This window comes from Manis pentadactyla, chromosome X, assembly GCF_030020395.1.
Source record: "Manis pentadactyla isolate mManPen7 chromosome X, mManPen7.hap1, whole genome shotgun sequence".
NCBI lineage: Eukaryota > Metazoa > Chordata > Mammalia > Pholidota > Manidae > Manis > Manis pentadactyla.
The window spans coordinates 143,900,770-143,917,617 of record NC_080038.1 but is presented as its reverse complement, the minus strand read 5'-3'; the positions used below and the strand labels follow the sequence as shown (position 1 = coordinate 143,917,617).

At 52.7% G+C, this 16,848-nt stretch overlaps 1 long non-coding RNA gene across 1 annotated transcript; it reads right to left on the bottom strand.

Annotated features, from left to right (window-relative positions):
* Nucleotides 1–1,120: 1,120 nt before the first annotated feature.
* LOC130681855 (uncharacterized) lies at nucleotides 1,121–7,172 on the bottom strand. Its single transcript, XR_008995058.1, has 3 exons — nucleotides 7,105–7,172; nucleotides 1,888–2,056; nucleotides 1,121–1,464 (listed from the first exon to the last, which is right to left on the bottom strand). It is a non-coding gene; the product is annotated as an uncharacterized LOC130681855 (long non-coding RNA).
* Between the last annotated feature and the right edge of the window lie 9,676 nt (nucleotides 7,173–16,848).

The window sequence follows — 16,848 nt, the reverse complement described above, 5'->3', positions numbered from 1 at the left end:
GGATCCAGGGTGGTGGCACATCCCGCAGAGGCAAAAGCAAACCTCTAGAGAAAAGTGAGCTCAGTTTAGGCCTCCAGGTTGTCCATAGATTAAGATCAATCAAAAAAAACACCTCATAATCTTCACTAAAGTATACAAGGAAATGAAGCACTGTGCCTCTGTCGGCAGAAATAAGAACAGGCTGAAACCCTTGGGGACTTCTAAAATTGGCGGTCAGACAGAACATGGGAAATAGAAATGTGTAAAGAAAAGATGGAATCACAAAACTGAGCCAGCAAGAAGAGAAGCTTCAAAGGTGATCAGCGCTGCAACTATGCATGAGTCTATGGTGACTTAAAAATGAAAGGTTTTTAAAAAATGACCGGAAGGGGAAAGAAGTCACTTGAGAGGAAGAAAACAACTTGTAAATAGACATACGTAAAAATACTGCTGGCCCATTTGGGTTTATAGATCCAAATGCAACAACCCTTTTAATTATTTTAAATCTACTTGAAGAAACACCGACTACGTTTCATAAAGAGTTCTGATTTTATACCGTATGATAGCATGTTTCATCTTTTTCATGTTCTTGTGTTTTTCCTACTCATTTCCATAAATATGTAAATACTCCTGTAAGTTTTTAAACTTTACATAAATTATACTGTATTGTATAGATGCTTCTGCAATTTGGTGGGGATTTTTGTTCTCGTTGTTATCATTAATCTACAATTACATGAAGAACTTTATGTTTACTAGGCTCCCTGGTGGGGTTTTTTTATAGACGTTTTTTAGAGCCATTTTAGGTTTACAGCAAAGTTTGGCTTGCCCTACGTAGGACTGCAAAATCTACAAATGCCACTGGCCAAATTAACTGATTAGAGGACAAAACCTATATTATAATTTCAATAGATGTCGATGAAGCACTTGATAAAATATTCAGCATTTTAAAAAATGGCAAACTATGAACAGAGGGGGACTCTCCTAATCTGATAGTCTATCTACAAAAAAGTCTTTCTATAATCTGATGGAGAATATCTGTTACGGGGGAGCGTTGTGTATTTTCCTCGGTTCATGTCCCTGCTGCAACAAAGAATTGAAGGGCAGAGAAATAGTAATGAAGCAGAGTAAAAGTTTTATTTAAAGTTACTTAGAGGGAGGAGCTAAGATGGCGGCAAGAGTAGGGCAGAGGAAATCTCCTCCCAAAACCACACATATTTTTGAAAATACAACAAATACAACTCTCCCTAAAAGAGAGACCAGAAGACAGAGCACAACAGCCAGACTACATCCACACCTGTGAGAACCCAGCGCCTAGCGAAGGGGGTAAGATACAAGCCGCGGCCCGGCGGGACCCGAGCGCACCTCACCCCAGCTCCCGGTGGGAGGAGAGGAGTTGGAGCGGGAAGAGAGAGGGAGACCAGGACTGCTACATAGCCAGCCCTAGCCATCCGCACCAGAGCGCAGACACAGTGTGTGCGTGGGGTCCTGAAAACTAGGGAAACAGGACAGCAAGACTTGTGAGCGGGTCCCCGCAGCCAGCACCCCAGGGACAAAGAAAAGCGAGTGCTTTTTGAAAGTCTTAAAGGGACAGGGACCCCAAAGCTGGATGGAAGCATCCCGGGACACTTAGCCCAGCAGCTGGGAATCCCGCAGAACTCTAGGCACTCTAACCCCCTGGGCAGCAGAGCTGCTTCTGTAATCAGCTCTTGTGATCAAGAAGCTTCTGTACAGCTTCTGTGATCCTGGTCTGGGACAGGAGGATCAGGTGGGCGACCTCCAGTACACGAAACTGCTTCCCACACACATGGATTTTGCTGTTTACAATGTGGAGGACTCAGAAGCAGTGCCCCCAGCGGCACCGTCCCTGCGCTGCGTGCTGTACCGGCAAAGGGGTCAGACAGACGGTACCTTCGGGGCCCTCCTCTAGCCCCATGAGCTCTCTCCACTCTTGCATGCCAGGGTCACAGGCTGCCATGTCCTCAGCCTCCCTCGAGGCCTTCTCAGCTTTCTCCAGGTGCTTCCTCCCAGCCGGCATCATCCGGAGGTGTCTTCCGCGGTGGACACAACTGTCCTGCACCTTGTGGGACCAAGCAAGCACACGTTAAAGGAACGGGGACACTGTCAGTGCGCGATGCCGGGCATCGGCCCGGGCGCAGATCAGACTGCGTGTCCTCATGGCTCCTCTTGGACCAGGAGCGGACAAAGCAGATGGTGCCGGCGGCCCCTCCCCCCAGCCCCCACCCTGACTTCAGGGGCCTCCCCCTATCCCGCGGGGTCCGAGGACACTGTAGGGACAGCGCCTCAGGGCCCGGAAGCCCAATGAGGAGCCCCCGGTGTCCACCCGCCGCCCCCACCCGCTCACGCCTCAGGAGTTCCGCCTCCGCTGATCCCGGCACACTCACCGCTCAGCAGCCCCGCCCCCACCCAGCTCATGCCTCAGAAGCCATGCCCCCGGCCCGCACATTCCTCAGGAACCCCTCCCCCACCCGCTCACGCCTCAGGAGACCCTCCCCCGCCAACCCTGGCCTGCTCACGCCTCAGTAACCCCGCCCCCACCAAACCAGGCCTCAGGAGCCCCGCAGGCTGACACCCTCCACTCACCCCTCAGGAGCCCCGCCCCCCCCCACTCATGCCACAGGAACCACACCACCTCGCTGCTCACGTCTCAGGAGCCCTGCCCCCACTGGAGCCCGCTCACTCAGTAGCCCCGCCCCCCAATAAGGCCGGCTCATGCCTCTGGATCCCTGTCTCCACCCCGCCCCTTCCCGCAAGGCTCACGCCTCAAAGGAGTCTCAGGTGCCCTGCCCCCAGCACAGTCCGCTCATGCCTCAGGAACCCCGCCCCCACCAACCCGGCTGCTCACGCATCAGGAGCCCCGCCCCAACAACCCCGGCCCACTCACACATCAGGAATCCTGCCCCCACCACGGCTCGTTCCTCAGGAGGCCTGCCCCCGCCGCAGCGACCACACACCACAGGAGCCCCCGCCCACGGTCCGCTCACGCCTCAGGAGCCCTGCCCACACCACGGCCTGCAACCCCCTCCGGAGTAACCCCCCCCTTGGCCCACTCACGCCTCAGGAGCCCCTTCGGCGCACCATTCACACATCACGAGGCCCGCCCACTGGAGCCCGCTCAAGCCTCAGTAATCCTGCCCCCACCAACCCTGGCCTCTCACGCCTCAGGAGCCCCGCTCCTGCCTACACCAGCCCAATCACTCCTCAGGAGCCACACCCCCTCCACAGCCCGCTCACGCCTCAGGAGCCCCGCCCCGCCGTGGCCCCCTCACGCCTCAGGAGCCCATGTCCCACCGCACCCCGCTCATGCCTCAGGAGCCCCATCCCTGCCGCAGCCTGCTCTAGCCTCAGGAACCCTGCCCCCACCAACCCAGGAACGCTCCACCTTGCCGCTCCCGCCGCAGAAGCCCTGCCCCCACCGCGGCCAGCTCATGCCTCAGGAGCCCCGCCCCCGCAGCCCCCGATCTAGCTCAGGAATCCTGCCCCCGCCAACCCCTGCACGCTCCCGCCTCAGGGGACATGCGCCACCCCAGAGCACGCCCACCCCTAAGGAGCCCCGCCCCCAAAATCCCCGCCCCCTCATGCCTCAGAGCCCCGCCCCTGCCCTGCCCTCTCATTCCTCAGGAGCCCCTACACCGATGCAGCCCACTCACGCCACAGGAGCCCCGCCTCCACCGACCCCGGCCCACTCACCCCTCAGGAGCCCCACCCCCACCCAGCTTACGACTCAGAAGCCACGCCCCCGGACCACGCATGTTTTAGGAGCCCCGTCCCCATCGGCGGTTTCATGCCTCAGGAGCGCCATCCCGCAAGGCTCACCCCTCAGAAGAGTCTCAGGAGCCCCACCCCCGCAGCCCGCTCACGACTCAGGCGCCCCTCCCCCACCAACCCTGGCCTCTCACGCCTCAGGAGCCCCGCTCCTGCCTACACCAGCCCAATCACTCCTCAGGAGCCACACCCCCTCCACAGCCCGCTCACGCCTCAGGAGCCCATCTCCCACCGCACCCCGCTCATGCCTCAGGAGCCCCATCCCTGCCGCAGCCTGCTCTAGCCTCAGGAATCCTGCCCCCGCCAACCTCTGCACACTCCCGCCTCAGGGGACATGCGCCACTCCAGAGCACGCCCACCCCTAAGGAGCCCCGCCCCCAAAATCCCCGCCCCCTCATGCCTCAGAGCCCCGCCCGTGCCCTGCCCTCTCATTCCTCAGGAGCCCCTACACCGATGCAGCCCACTCACGCCACAGGAGCCCCGCCTCCACCGACCCCGGCCCACTCACCCCTCAGGAGCCCCACCCCCACCCAGCTCACGACTCAGAAGCCACGCCCCCGGACCACGCATGTTTTAGGAGACCCGTCCCCATCGGCGGTTTCATGCCTCAGGAGCGCCATCCCGCAAGGCTCACCCCTCAGAAGAGTCTCAGGAGCCCCACCCCCGCAGCCCGCTCAGGCCTCAGGAGCCCCGCCCCCACCAACCCCAGCCCGCTCACACCTCAGGAGCACCACACCCACCAACCCCTGCACGCTCACTCATCAGGAGCCCGTCCCCAGACAATCCCAGCCCCCTCACACAACAGGAGCCCCTCCCCCACCAACCCCGGCCCGCTCACGCCTCAGGAGCCCCGCTCCTGCCTCCGCCCGCTCTAGCCTCAGGAATCCTGCCCCCACCAAAGCCCACTCACGCTTCAGGAGCCCTGTCCCCTTCACGGGCTGCTTACCCCTCAGGAGTACCCCCCCTGGCCCACTCACGCCTCAGGATCCCCTCCACCTCACCGCTCACCCCTCAGGAGCACCGTCCCACCGCTCACGCCTCAGGAGGCCCGCCCTTGCCACAGCCGCTCAAGCATCAGAAGCCCGCAGCCACGGCCTGGTCACGCCTCAGGAGCCCAGCCCCGGCTGGGGCTTGCTGACCTCAGGAGCCCCGCCCCCCACCCCGCGCACGCAGCCTCAGGAGCCCCACCATCTCAGCGATCAAGCCTCAGGAGCACCGCCCCTGCCCTCATGCCACAGGAGCCCCACCCCCGCTGGAGCCCGCTCACTCAGGAGCCCCGCCCCCGTAGCGTTCCACTCTAGCCTCAGGAGCCCTGCCCCACCACTGCCAGTTCACATCTCAGGAGCCCCGCCCCCTCCACAGGCTACCCACCCCTAAGGATCCCCGCCCCCAACATCCCTGGCCCCCTCTACCCTCAGGAGACCTGCCACCGCCCAGCAGACGCCTCAGAAGCCACACCCTGGGACCACGCATGTTTCAGGAGCCCCGTCCCCACCAGTAGGTTCACGCCTCTGGAGCCCCAACCCGCCGTGGCCTGCTGACGCCTCAGGAGCTACTTCCCAGCCCCGCTCATGCCTCAGGAGTCTCAGGAGCCTCGCCCCAGCTGCAGCGCATTCATGCCTCAGGAGCCCCATCCCCGCCAACCCCAGCCCGCTCCAGCCTCAGGAGCCCTGTCCCAGCCGCGGCCCACTCATGACTCAGGATGCTCAACCACCGCCGCAGCCTGCTGACCCCTAAAAAGCCCCCCCCCGCCCACTCATGCCTCAGGACACCCGCTCCCGGCCTGCTTACGTCTCAGGAGCCCTGCCCCTGCCGCAGCCAGCTCATGCCACAGGAGCCCCTCACTCCCAGCCCACTCACGCCTCAGGAGCACCGGGCCGCTCACGTCTCAGGAGCCCCATCATCTCGCAGCTCACGCCTCAGGAGGCCGGCCCCCGCTGGAGCCCGCTCACTCAGGAGCCCCGCCCCCACCACTACCCGCTCTAGCCTCAGGAATCCTGCCCCTGCCAACCCCGGCCCGCTCACGTCTCAGGAGCCCCTCCCCCACACACTCACTTCTCTGGAGCCACACCCCTGCCGCACCATGCCTGAGGAGCCCCGCCCCCAGCCCCACTTACCCCTCAGGAGCCCCGCCCCCTCCACAGCCCGCCCACACCTAAGAATCCCCGTCCCCGACATTCCCAGCGCCCTCACCCATCAGGAGCACCGCAACCACTGAGCTCACGCCTCAGAAGCAACACGCCGGGATCACGCATGTTTCAGGAGCCCCATCCCCACCGGCAGGTTCACACCTAGGGAGCCCTGCCCCTGCTGCGGCCCACTCACGACTCAGGAGCCTCGCACCTCGCCGCGGCCTACTGTCCCCTAAGTAGCCCGCACCCCCCACCGCCACTCATGCCTCAGGAGCCACGCCCCCGTCCGCTCACGCCTCAGGAGCCCTGTCCCCGCCGCAGCCCGCTCATGCATCAGGAGCCCCGCACCCGCCGCAGGCTGCGGACCCTTCAGGAGCCCACCACCCCCAGCCTACTGACTCCTCAGGAGCCCCATCACCTCGCCTCTCACGCCTCAGGAGCCCCGTCCCGCACAGCTCACGCCTCAGGAGGCACGCCACTGCCGCAGCCGGCTAACGCCTCAGGAGCCCCGCCCCCGTCAACCCTGGCCTGCTCAAGCAACAGAAGACCCGCCCCTGGCCCACACACGTCTCAGGAACCCTGCCCCCACTGTGGTCCGCTCACCTCAGGAGCTCCGCCCCCGCCGCGGCCTGCTGACTGCTCAGGAGCCCCCCCACAACTGGCCCACTCACACCTCAGAAACTCCATCGCCTTGCAGCGTCCCGTCCCCCCACCGCTCACGCCTAAGGAGGTCCGCCCCCATCAACACGCCCGCTCACGCATCAGAAGCACCGCCCCCGGCCCGCTCACGTCTCAGGAACCCTGCCCCCACCATGGACAGCTCACGCCTCAGGAGACCGTCTTCAGCCCGCTCACGACTCAGGCGCCCCGTTCCCACCCCACCCGGCTCATATCTCATGAATCCCGAACCCTCGCACACCTTTCCTGAGCAGCGCCGCCGCCCCCACCGCCCCCTGGCCCCGCCGAGGGGCCCCCAGTGTCTGCCCCGCCCGCCCTGGCCCCTTCCCTGGCCCACTCACACCTAAGGACCCCCACCCCCGCCAGCCATGGACACGCAGCGCTGCCCATTAACCCCCACGCCACCTGGCTGCGCCAAGGATCCCTCTGTCTGCCCCTGCCACCCCCGCCTCACCCCCAGGCTCCCTCGCACCCCGATCCCCGGCCCTCTGTCTCTCCGACCTTCTCTCCATCCCTCCCGCCCAACTGCTACCTCAGCGCCATTCCCCCGGTGGCCTTCGTTCAGCCAGGAGCCAGCCGCTCAACTGCGAAGGAACACCGGCGATTGGCCGGCACAGTGCGCATGCGGGAGGCGGGGCCTCTGCTAGGCCACGCCCCTGGAGTGACTACCCGACAGGGAGGAGACTGGGAGCCTGGGACAGGTCATTTCCGTTTCCTCTGTTCAGAGACATCTCACAGGTTGTCTTTCTGGAAAATCACAGAAGGAATCGAGAGTGTAGAACAGGCGCTTCAGCCGCCACCTTCCCGATGAAGGAGGGTCTACCAACTGCAGTCAGTCCCCTCCTGGGGTCCTTCCCGCCTGCCCCTGCCCCTCGCAGAGGAACAGCCATCCCCTGAGTGTCCTCTGTAAACCACCTCCCTCCGTTTTCCACGTGTTTCCAGAGGCCCATGTGTGCATCAGTTAACAGGGATGCCTACTGCTGTCTCGCCTGGCATTACAGTAAACTGGGTCACATTCTGTGCAGTTCTCTGCCACTTCCTTTTTCCAGTCAACATTGTGTCGCTAGCAGGACCTTCATGATTCCACGTAGCCACAGTGCTTCTGCCGTCCCTGCTGTAGCACGTGCCACTGTGGAACCACTCCTCCCTTCACTCCCCCATTTTCTTGTCTGTGGACATCTGGACACCTCCCTCTTCAGGGGCCTTGACCAAAGAAGGGATGCTACAAATATGCTAATGTCTGGCACACGTGCATATATGCTTTGCAGCGTCTAAAGTAGTCAAGGAGTTTTAAGGAGCTTAAAGGACTTTAGGCCTCTATTGCTAGGTCACAGGCTAGGTGAGTATTGGGTTCAGCCATGTGGTTTCCAGCTTAAGACTCCACCAGCAGCTTGCGCTCTGATTGTTCCACACACTCACCAGGAGTTGGGATAATCAGATTTCTTAACATTGCCATTTTAGTGGGTGTAAAATCACACGGGGGTGGGTGGAGGGTCCTATTTTGCATTTCTCCAAAGGCTAATGGGATTGAGCTCCTTCTTACACTGATCGGCCATTGCAGTGTCCCTCTGCATGACGTACCTATGTGGGTGTCATGACCACTTTGCAGTTGGGCAGGGCGAACTTCCTCTCAGCTTTGTGGAAGCGTTTCATATATTCCAGATATCAGTCTTTATGACAGCATTCTCCTTTGCCTTTTTATTTTCACTTGTCTTTTTTTCTTTCCTTTTTTATTAAAGTATCATTGATATACAATCTTATGGTGGTTTCACATACACAGCACAGTGGATCAACATTCACCCATATTATCAAGTCCTCACCCCTTCCATTGCGGTCACTGTCTATCACCTAGCAAGATGATACAGAGTCACTAATTGCGTTGTCCGTGCTGTACTGCCATCCCCGTGACCTACCTACATTGTGACTGGGAACTGTAGTGCCCCTTAATGCCCTTCTCCCTCCCCACTCACCCTCCCCAACCTCTCCCCTTTGGTAACCACTAGTCCCTTCTAAGTGTCTGTGAGTCTACTGATACTTTGTTCCTTCTGTTTCGCTTTGTTTTCATACTCCACAAATGAGTGAAGCCATTTGCTATTTGTTTTTCTCTGCCTGGCTTTTCTCACTGAACAGGATACCCACTAGATCCATCCATGTTGCTGCAAATGGCAGGATTTCTTTTCATGGATGAATAATATTCCATTGTGTATATGTACCACTTCTTCCTTATCCATTCATCTGTTCCTGGACAATTAGGTTGTTGCTTCCATATCTTGGCTATTGCCAATAGTGCAGCAATAAACATATAGGTGCATATGTCTTTTCAAGTCAGGGATCTTGTTTTCTTTGGGTAAACTCCTAGGAGTATAATTCTTGGGTCAAATGGTATTTCTATTTTTAGTTTTTAGAGGAACCTCCATACTGCTTTCCACAACAGTCGAACCAATTTACTTTGCCACCAACAGTACAAGGAGCATTCCCTTTCTCCGCATCCTCACCACCATTTGTTTTTTCTTGTCTTTTGGAGAGTGCCCATCCTAACAGGTGTGAGGTGATATCTCATTGTGATTTTAATTGGCATTTCCCTGGTGATTAGCATCAGCAGGAGCATGATGTGGAGCATCTTTTCCAGTGCCTATTGGCCATCCCCATTTCTTCTTTGGAGAAGTGTCTGTTTGGGTATTATGCGCATTTTTAAATCAGGTCATTTGTATTTTGGGTGTTGAGGCATGTGTGTTCTTTATATATTTTGGATGTTAACCCCTTATCAGCTAAATCGTTTACAAACATATTCTCCCATACTGTAGGGTGCCTTTTGGTTCTGCTAGTGGTGTCCTTTGCTGTACAGAAGCTTTTTAGTTCTGTGTAGTCCCACGTGTTCATTTTTTGTTTTGTTTCCCTTGCCCGAGGAGACATGTTCAAGAAAAAGTTTCTCATGTTTATATTCCAAGAGATTTTTGCCTATGATTTCTTCTAATAGTTCTATGGTTTCAGGTCTTGGATCCATTTCAAGCTTACTTCTGTGTATGGGATTAGACAATGATCCAGTTTCATTCTCTTGAATGTAGCTGTCCAGTTTTGCCAACACCAGCTGTTGAAGAGGCTGTCATTTCCCCATTGTATATCCATGGCTCCTTTTTTATATTAATTGACCATATATGCTTGGGTTAATATCTCGACTCTCTATTCTCTTCCATTGATCTGTGGTTCTGTTCTTGTGCCAGTACAAAATTGTCTTCATTACTGTGGCTTTGTAGTAGAGCTTGAAATTGGGAAGCTGAGATCCCCTCTGCTTTATTCTTCCTTCTCAGGATTTCTTTGGCTATTCGGGGTCTTTTGTGGTTCCATATGAATTTTAGAATGATTTTCTCTAGTTCGTTGAAGAGTGCTATTGGTATTTTGATAGGGATTGTGTTGAATCTGTAGATTGCTTTAGGCAGGATGGCCATTTTGACAATATTCATTCTTCCTATCTGTGAGCATGGGATGTATTTCCATTTCTTGGTGCCTTCTCTAATTTCTCTCATGAGTTTCAGAGTAAAGGTCTTTCACCTCCTTGGATAGGTTTATTTCTAGGTATCTTATTCTTTTCGATGCAATTGTAAATTGAGTTATTTTCCTGATTTCTCTTTCTGCTAATTCGTTCTTAACATACAGGAATGCAACAGATTTCTGTGCATTAATTTTTCATCCTGCAACTTCGCCCCCCCCTACATTGTGTGTGCTAATCATAATGTCCTTTATTCCCCTTCTCCCTCCCTTCTCACACACCCTCCCCAGTCCCTTTCACTCTGGCAAGTGTTAGTCCATTCTTGGGTTCTGTGAGTCTGCTGCTGTTTTGTTCCTTCAGTTTTTGCTTTGTTCTTATGCTCCACAGATGAGTGAAATTATTTGGTACGTGTCTTTCCCTGCCAGGCTTAATTCACTGAGCATAATACCCTGTAGCTCCACCCATGTTGTTGCAAATGGTAGGATTAGTTTTCTTCTTATGGCTGAATAATATTCCATTCTGTATATGTACCACATCTCCTTTATCCATTCATCTACTGATGGACACTTGGGTTGCTTCCATTTCATGGCTATTGTAAATAGTGCTGCAATGAACATAGGGGTGCATATGTCTTTTTGAAACAGGGACCTTACAATCTTAGGGTAAATTCCTAAATGTATAGTTCCTGGGTCATATGGTATTTCTACTTTGAGCGTTTTGAGGAACCTCCATACTGCTTTCCACAATGGTTGAACTATTTTATATTCCCACCAGCAGTGTGGGAGGATTCTCCTTTCTCCACATCTACACCAGCATTTGTTGTTCCTAGTCTTTCCTATGTTGGCCATCCTAACTGGTGTAAGGTGATATATCTTTGTGGTTTTAATTTGCATTTCCCTGTTAATTAGTGAGATCCAAGTGAGTTTTAAGGTCCTACTCAGCACTAACATATTCTGCCTCCAAGGATAAAATTTTGGAAAATCTCTGTCTTTCCAACTACAACAAATTACATCTGCACCCATCTCTGCAGAGTTGACTTCTTAAAGCAAACTGCAATATCAGATCCCTTCGGAATGGCTTCAGTGAGTTATTTGGGTAATTCCAGCTTTGGGAAGAATTTCAATAAATCATCAGCAAAATTCCACAAGCCCTCGGGAAAAGAGCAGTTCCTTCCCCTCCTTCTTGGCCCCAGGCTTTGGGAAGCAACTCTCTCCTTTCCATGCGCATCCAGCAGGGATGCATTTGGAAGGAGAGTGTCCCGGCCCAGGCGTTCACTCATCACCCCGCCCTCCAGGGGACTCTTGTGCCGGTGCCCTGGCTGGGATCCCTGATGCCATGCCGGCTCCTCCTCCCCACATTGGCAAGGTAAATGCTCCCACCAGACCCAGGCTGTGAGGGGGCCTCTCCCGGAACCACACAGCCTCCCATAGCTTCCCACCAGTCACGTGGATCGGGAAGTCCAGGGTACAGATTTCTGAGCCTGGCACTGAAGGCTCCCAGGGACGTGGCCTTGACTTCTCTGGCCCTAACATGCGTTCCCCTCATGCAAGCACCCTGTGCTGTAGTTCAGCATGAACTGGGGCTACTGTGGTCTTCCTACTGAATCAAAACTGCTCAGAGTGAAACCTGGAAATATGCACTCAAACCCACATCTTGGGTGATTCTTTTACATATTAAAGTTGATGAACTGCTCCTCTAAACCACCTTCTTGTCCAAATTTCTACTACCAACATTTAAGTCCATGCTACTACCATCTGTTGCCTGGATTAATGGACCAGCCACTAAACCTGTTCATTGCCCACTAAATGTGGACAATCACTAGTCTAGTGAGCACGTGAACAGTTTGGAAACAATTCAAAGGCGACTGTGAAGGGAAAATCTAAGTTGGGTTTAAAAGGCAGCAATAAGCATGATGACTGTCCTGGCCAAGCCTTGGGGGGAGGGCTGAGGGAATGGCTGGACCCACAAACAAAGGAGTGCTCTGAAAGCCATTTTTTAGAGAGGGAAGAAGATAAATCATTAACCAGAAGCCATGGAAGTCAGAAGACTGTGCTGTGCAGTCTGGCCAGACCAGGAAAGCGGAACCCTAGAGAAGGAAGCAGCGTTTGATGGCGAGATTGGGCTGGAGTAATTGTGTCTCCTGTTGTAAGTCAGCCCTGTGAGAACAGTAGTTGCGTTTGTGTGTGCTGTGCTTGCAGTGCCGACTTAGAACCTGGCATATAGTAGGTTGTCAATAAATACAGGTTAAGTAGCTGAGGCAGTGAATATTGGTCGCCCAAAAACAAAATGGGAAACGTTTTTTTCTTTATTGGATAAAGTGAAATCTTTCCGTCACTAACCAGTTATCTTATTTCTTCTAGGCACAAATAAAAAGGCTATGCTTTATACAGTTTCTCTAGAAAGGTCTGCTTAGAGGATTGCAAAATTAGAAAGTAAGAGAGAGAAAAAATGTGTCATCATGTTACTGTAATTTAACCCCCTTTTCTAGAAAGAAAGCACACGAGGGTGTGCTGTTCTAAGGAAATTGCATGAGCGGTTTTAGAGAAGGTGATTTGGAGTTCTCACTACCAACTACTTTAGGAGGTGACCTTTTACTCCAAAAACATAAATTTTTGCATCCATGAAGTCATCTCACAACTATGGATGCCCACTGTCATGAGTTGAATTGTGTCCCCAAAGAAGACGTGTTGAAGTCCTGATGTAGCCTTTGTTGGAAATATGGTCTTTGGGAAGACAGTCGAGTTCAAATGAGGTCATTAGATTGGACCCTAATCTAATATGACTTGTGTCCTCATAAAAAGGGGAAGTTTAGGCACAGACAACTGTAGAGGGAAGACAATGTGGGCACACAAGAAGAAGATGGTCATCTGTAAGCCACAGCATGCCTGATGTTACCAGAAGCTAGGAGAGAGGTGGGGAACTGACTCTCCCTCAGAGCATCAGAAGGAACCAACCCTGTCAACATCTGGACTGTAGACTTCTAGCCTCCAGAATCTGCAATCTAACCCATCCAGTTTGTGGTACTTTGTCACAGCACCCTAAGGAAACTTGTACACTCACTGTGGGCTTCAACATACCGGCAAAGATATAATTTCTTAGGCTGGGTTCTGGTAGATACAGAAGGAAGCAAGATAGCTTAACAGAAGGACTGAGACATGAACACACATCACTGGAAAACACAAATAGACAAATGAGAAGTATAAAAGGTTAGGAAAATTGAGAGGATGTAAACTGTTTACAGTTGTTGATGGGAAAAACTCTCAGGGAGGACTTTCTGGAGGAGGTGTCAGTGGAACTGCACTTTGAGGATGAATGGAAGTTGGACAGATAGGGAGTAGGGATGAAGAATAAAAATTCTTTCACTTATAAAAAGCTGGAGTAAGGCATTCCTTTAAAAGATCAGCTCCTTTATTATATTAAAACTGTAAGTTGAGATAAAAATGGCAAAATCATGTTAAGTGTTGAAGCTGAGTGATGAGCACATGGGGATACATTATATTATTCTCTGTGTTTATGCATGTTTGAAGATTTTCATATGAAAATGAGTATGTATGTATTTTAGAATGATCAAAATTTTGTTAACTGTCTAATGCAGCGGAATAGCTTTTGAAACAAAAACCTTTAAAGTATTAAAAGCAAAATACTTTCTTCTGATAAATCAGGAGTGAACATGTCCTCAGAAGAGGAATAGTACACATACTAGCTCCTTAGCGAAAAATGCCGAGGCACTAAGTCCATAGGGAATCTGAGGATGTGACAGTATGGGACTATTGTCTTCCTGCATCTTGGGCTCAGACCCTAGTTCCCATATTATCCTATGCCTGGCTTTATGTGGATGTTTCTAATTTTCATAATAGTTTCTACTTTGGTTGATTTTCAACCAAAGGAACATAATTTTTCATTGATCATCTCTAAACACATGAGGAGAGCCTTGGTGGGAGGCTGTGGGGAGGTGTGTGGGTATTGCTGACGTATTCTCTGCTTGCTTCTGTAGAATCTGTATCCATTAAACAGAACAAGGTTCAAGACTAGAGTTTGACTTTGTGAATGAGAAAATTAGTTTTAAAATAGAGATAACCAGGAAAGGTGTGCCTAAACAAATAAACCCTAATCTTTAAACATTTACTCTGAGTTTGCTTGCTAGAGTCATTTAACAATGGTTTTGTTTTTAAGAAATGCTTTTTTCTTAAAATAGTATGATGCTAGTGTGTGTGTGTGTGTGTGTGTGTATTCTGTAAACTTTTACTTATATTAGTGTACCACACAATTTACAAATAATAGTAAAATGTACAAAATGTCCAAGCAAAGATGACCTTCTAGGTCACACTGGAGCACAGAGTACCAGCAGAAGTTGACCCATCTTTTGTGAGCAGTGCACCTCTTTAGGGTTTAATAGCTACAGATGCAGATGGTGGCTGGTGAGGCAGGTAAGATGCATGGCCAGTGGCCAAGAACAGCAAGAGCAGATGGAAGTCTAGGTTAGTCATTGGCTTTAAGTGCAAGGTGAAGAAGTGGGATGTCTTAGCAGTGGGGAAGGGGTCTCAGAATCAAGACACCTTGGGGGTGCAATGCTCCTGGGGAAAGCTGGCAGTTAGGTTTCAGTGCTTAGTAAGATCCCAAGCCCCACTTTGAGGTTAAGCCTAACATAGGACAGTCCACTTTCAAGAGAAGCAGAGTTGCACAAACCAATACAGGCCCCAAAGCAGCTATTCTCAGGCTTGAATGGATAGAAAAATCACGTCCAGAGCTTCCTAATGAAGATTCCTGGGCTGCTCCTTAGGAGGTCTGCTTCCGTAGGTCTGGAGGGGACCCAGGAGTCTCCCCATTAAAGCAGTGCCCCGGGTCATTATGGAGCAGGGGGCCCCAGAGCTGAGCATTGAGAAGATGTGCTCTAAATCTCAAGAGAGGAGGGCCTTGTTTCTCTCCAATCACCACCTGCTTATTATAGAATGATTCCGTTATTCCCATACCAGGACTGGGGAAAAAATATTGAGTTTCACTTGACTGATGAGAGAATGAATAGGCAGGCCATCATCCATAAACTAAAAAGTTGAAAGAAAATTCAAGTTCACTGAGCATGTATTTTGGCCCCAGCATTGTGCACGCATGGTGCTTTGTGTAAATTGGTTCCCAAGCTAAAAGCACCTTATTGGGAAGAGGCTGTGGAACAGTGATAAGTGCTCCCATTTATTGAGTGCTTTTCCTGTGTCAGCTCACAGCAAGCCTTATTTCAACCTCTCTGATGATGATGATGCCAGTTTTACGTAGGAGAAAGCCTCCCATCTGAGGTCACACAGGCAATATGTGACAGAGCTGGGGTTAATGCAGGCATCCCGCCTCCAGAGAGCACGCTTGACCACCAGGCTACACCGCCAAGCAGTGGCTGGTTGTACTCAGGTGTCCTGGCTCATTGTCCTCTCCCACGGCTAGCTTGCTGAGTAACAGCATCTCTTTGAAGAATGGCTTCAATACACAAACCTCCGAATTGGTCCACATGAATTTTTTTTATTGTGAGAAAATACACATGACAAAATTTGCCATCAGCCACTCTCCAGTGGCTTTCAGAAAGCCGATCCTCGCAGGGCAGGTGCAGAGGAAATCCCCTTTCACAACCTGTATTTCTCCTTATTTGGGAGAAAGTGTGGATTGCTTAAATAGCATTTCCCTTTCATACGTATCTTGCTTTTCGCGTTCACAGTGCTGCTTTCTCTCTCCCTAATTCACCTTCACATACATACATCTTAAAACCCACACCTCACAGGTCCTAGAAAATGCAAACTGCGTGAAAAACCCCCAGCCTTGCCTCTGGCTCCCCTCCCCGCTGGCGCTTGCCAAGAGCCCCCAGCCCCCTTGGCCTTCCCCACAATACACTGCCCGCTTTGCATTCTGCCTTGTCCTTGTACTGAAGCGACATCCCCTTTCTCTTCTCCCAGGGCCCCAGAGGCTACCTCTCTGGCCTTCTGCACTCTTAGCCCACTTGTCCTACACGTCCCAGCATGAAGTGGACATTTGTGTTTGTGTCATTGTAATGAGTCCTTCTGGGGTGCCTTTGAACTCCCTGCCCCCCACCCACTCTCCCCTCCAGCTCTTCGCTCCCCCCTACCTCCCTGGGCGGATCCCATGCAGGCCGGCTCTGCTGAGCTCAGTCTCTTAGCTCTTTCCCTTCAGTGGACCTTGGAAGCCCACCTCCCTGCCTCTGCCAGCCCCTCCATCTTATCCTTTCCTGCCCTGCGGATTCCCCAAAAGCAGCCTCTTCTTGAGGGGGCAGGGCTCCTGTCTTCTTGTCCACTGTGTTTGGCTCAGGCCACCGTTTCCAGGGGCCCTCTGTCCTCCCGAGCACCTTTGCTGGTTGCGTTCTGCGCTCTCGCTGAAAGGGGAAGTGCGGCCTCCTCTCTGTGCATCTCCCCTCCTAGGAGAGGCTCCGCTCTTCCTTTTCTCTTTTCCCTCTAGCAAGTGAGGCTGACCTAGCGACCCTGCTTCTCCTCCAAAAGAAAGCTTATGCCCAGTGCCCTTTTGGCAATGGCGCAGCCGAGTCACCAAAGCCCCTTGTCTCACCTGTGATTTCTTGTACACCTATGTCCTGTCTCTGAATGTCCCCAACACCAGCACTGAAAACAATTTCCAAACCAAAACTGTAACTGACAACTTTTGCCGACTTAGTTTTGCAGCAATGAAGTGCCCCCCAGAGCAACAGAGACTAAACCCCACTGAGCTTGCACAGTGTGTTCCATGTGTACGTTCGAGGAAGTCCATCCCAAAGATGCAGGGCCCCTTCCCAGACCCAGCGCT